Genomic DNA, 3,666 nt, shown 5'->3' on the forward strand with positions numbered 1-3,666 from the left:
TTTTGAACGTGGCTAGGCTCTTGGTTACCTGGTTTGGAGGTGCAACTTAACAGTAAAATACCTTGACCATCTCTAAACAATCTCCTAACAAAGATAATGAGGCATGGCATATAATGCGTGTATTTTGCCGGTACAGGGTTTAGAGGAAATATGATTGCAAAAACTGTGCAAACGCAACATCTCAACCATACGTTCGGACTAAAAAAAAAACTAGCTCATGTACGTGCAACATACATTTTTTTAGGGGGGGCGTGCAACACAGGAGTGCATGATACATGTACACGCCCACATGCATTTTCTGATAATGCTCTGCTGGCTGATCGTCAAAGATTTAACAACGTGAATGGCGACTAATTTAGTCAACAAAAAAAAGAATCTGCGATGTAGGGATTTGGGCCAGCTGCACGGGTCCGGCTACAGCTTGTGGCCGAATACCCAAACATCGAAGGCCCAATACGCACTCTAGGAAGCAACAAGACCCAAATCGTTGCGCATCAGCGTGGCTACTGGCTTCTCCGACAAAATTCGCTCGACCCCGGCCGAAACCCTAGCCGCCGGAGCGCCCGTGCATCACGGCGGCAGCACGCGGCGGAGGCGGAGGCGACGCGCACATCACCGGCTGGACGGCGAAATTGCCGTTCTCCCCAAACCGGCGACGCGTGGGCGGCGTAAGACGGGAGGCACTGGCGGGCGGCGGGCGGCGGGCACTCGGGTAAGGGCAACTGAACTACAGCTGAAGTTTGTTTAGTCCCATACTGCTCGTCTGCGGGGAATTCGACCAGTTTATAGAAACAGGCCTCAACGGAGTCATCACCAAGTAGCAGTGGAAGTAGAGGAGAGCGCTTGGTATAGGGTTCAGGATTTAGTTGTGGGCAGGGTTAGGGCTTAGGGTTAGAGGGTGAGAGGAGGAGGATTAGGGTTAGAGGGTGAGAGGAGGAGGATTAGGGTGAGAGGAGGAGGAGGGGTTAGAGGGTGAGAGGAGGAGGAGGGGCCCAGGGCCGGTTAGGGTTAGAGGGTGAGAGGAGGAGGAGGGCCCTGGCCGGCGAGGTGGAGGAGGGCCCGGCCGGCGAGGTGTGAGGATAAAACTTTTTATGTAGGATATCCCCGTTTGCCAAAAAGTATCCCCGTTTGTAAATTAGGATTAGGCAGTAGCCGGTTAGGGTTAGAGGGTGAGAGGAGGAGGAGGGCCCCGGCCGGCGAGGTGTGAGGATAAAACTTTTTATGTAGGGTATCCCCGTTTGCCAAAAAGTATCCCCGTTTGTAAATTAGGATTAGGCAGTAGCCCAGAACTTGGTTATTAGGATTAGGTGTGCAGAGGTTTCATTACAGCCCTTTATGCACACAGGTTTAATCTTAGCAAAGAACTTGGTTAAGAAATTGTAAGTACATACGAGGTCGTCCTGGGTATCTTCAGAGCATTGGAATTACACAAGCACTTCCAAGCCATCATTATTTTTGGAAATCTCTATCAATGTTTGCGCCACTAAGCTCAGCTGCTTTGGTGTGATTTGGAAAACATTTTGGACCACCGCATGGTTAAAGTTTGGAGTGATTTTTGTAGCCTGACTGACAAATTCGTGATGGCTGGCTTTCGTCAGGTATTCTGATTCTTTTACTGTCGAGAAAATATCAATATTGAAACACAATGCTATTGAAATTTTGTTTCTGATTGGTGGTTGTGGGCATCCGTTGGAGCCATAATTGTTTACTTCCAAAAAATATGCTAGAGCCTTACGACATTATGCAGTCCACAATAGTATTAATATCAAACCAAGATGCTGTGAAACTTCTATTTTCAGTCAGTGGGAATAAGGCGGGTGCTTTCATTTGTTGGTGAATTAGACGTGTGCCATGATCGAAGCCATAGTGTATACAACCAAGAGGATACGCATAATAATATGTCATTGGTGAAATCTGGAATTTTGTTTGTTTGGTTTCCATACGCACCCTTGCTCTAAGATGTGTCATAGTAAGTTCAAGTCATCTTATCCTCTGATAGCATTCATGTTAAACCTAAATGGGTTTTTTCTGCACTTAAAAATGGTTAGTGTACTGTAAACACTGAATCACATCCTCAATCTAAGCTTACCATCTTGATCTGGTTTTGCAAGGCCGCCGAAATCTGCAGACTTATGTATAATCTGTCAGAAAAAAAAAACATGCCATGGAGGGATAGAAGGATTAACCTTCTTCTGAGTCAATCTCTACCATTTGTTTTGTGCTCTCTCTGTAATGAAATATAAGAGTGATCTAAACGCTCTTATATTTCATTACAGAGGGAGTGGCAATGGTTATGTATGTATGCTTGAATACTCAATATCATTGACCTGTTATGCAGCTCATGAGTTGTTGGAAGAAGCACTGGGAAATCAACAGATGAGCCCTGCTGGCAAACCTTCAGTAATAAATTGCATAGTTACTTCAGGGTCATTGGTTCCAAGTATTGCCAAACGTAAAACGCATCGCATGGATGATGTGGTGTCATCTGATAACAATACGTCTTTGCAGTAGTGGTTCGATCACTTCATTTGTGTTGCACATTGGAAGCAGTGAGGCTGTTATCAGAAATATACTACTGTGGTTACTGACCGCTTGCTTCTATTCTGCGGTTTGCAGCTTACGTGGAATGGGGAATGAAGCTGCGGTGGATCAAGGAGTTGTACAACGGGCCAAATGTCTGCGTCGAGCGGAGATGGGCGTGAAGAGAGACAAGCGATGCATCCGCCCGTAGTGACGCAGCCGTTGATAAGATGGTGATCCGCCATGATGCTCACGGGTTTCCAGGCTGGCGTCGACAGTACCTGGGTTCATGTAAGCCACACCTGGACCACGAGGCATCCAGCAAAGATGGTTGACCTCCAGTCCCGTGGCGGTCCGGTGCGTGCGTTGCGGTGGAGATGCCATGCATATATAGGAGGCAAATTGGTCTCCCTACCTGTAGACTCAGGGGAGGCAGCCTGAGCGATATGAGGGCGGTCGGTTCGACTAGTTGGATGGGCATGCTTGAACTAACCGTATGTTGCATATCTGTTGCGGCCTTACAACGGTTCTGTGATTGTTCCCTTGAGGTTCTTCTTACCCTGTGAAATCTGTTTACGCAATTATTTTGCTAATAGAACAGTACAGTGGTACCCCTGCTGGGCAGCGATGGCCTGCAGATTTGCTCTCATGTTTTCTACTAGTAGAATTGTTGGTATTGATATTGGTTCTGATTTCAAGTCAGCATAGGTCGCTGGTGCAAGCAAAGAATCAGGTGGTTTGGTTGGAGAGTGCTCGTTGACTTGCTCTGGGTAATACTGTATTGAACTATTTTTTTGTTTGCTCGGCAATCAGGATTTAATCATGTTTGGGCATGGCTTGAGATTTAGGCTCTCGATTGCAGCTATGTATACGTACGCTAATGATGCATGCCGAGAATTTGTTTGAAGGCATCAGGCGTCAAATTGCCCCCGTTCGCACAGGAGCGGGCGGACCGGGCCAGCCCATTAAGCCGTTTCGCGTCTTCCTTCGTACGTACGTGAACTCTGTAGCAGCCTCAAAAAAAAAGTGAACTCTGTACCACCGAATACTGCAGGTCTGCTGCCGTAAATGTTAGGCTTTCAGTTTTTTTTCATCTATATTATTTTCTACATCCGAGGTGGTACTATTTTACCTAGATGATTTTCG

At 46.8% G+C, this 3,666-nt stretch overlaps 1 long non-coding RNA gene across 1 annotated transcript; it reads left to right on the plus strand.

Moving 5' to 3' along the window:
- The first annotated feature begins 512 nt into the window (after window positions 1-512).
- LOC119335325 lies at window positions 513-3,166 on the plus strand. Its single transcript, XR_005161820.1, has 2 exons — window positions 513-712; window positions 2,617-3,166. It is a non-coding gene; the product is annotated as an uncharacterized LOC119335325 (long non-coding RNA).
- Window positions 3,167-3,666: the final 500 nt, after the last annotated feature.

Source organism: Triticum dicoccoides, chromosome 7B (assembly GCF_002162155.2).
Source record: "Triticum dicoccoides isolate Atlit2015 ecotype Zavitan chromosome 7B, WEW_v2.0, whole genome shotgun sequence".
Classification (NCBI taxonomy): Eukaryota; Viridiplantae; Streptophyta; class Magnoliopsida; order Poales; family Poaceae; genus Triticum; species Triticum dicoccoides.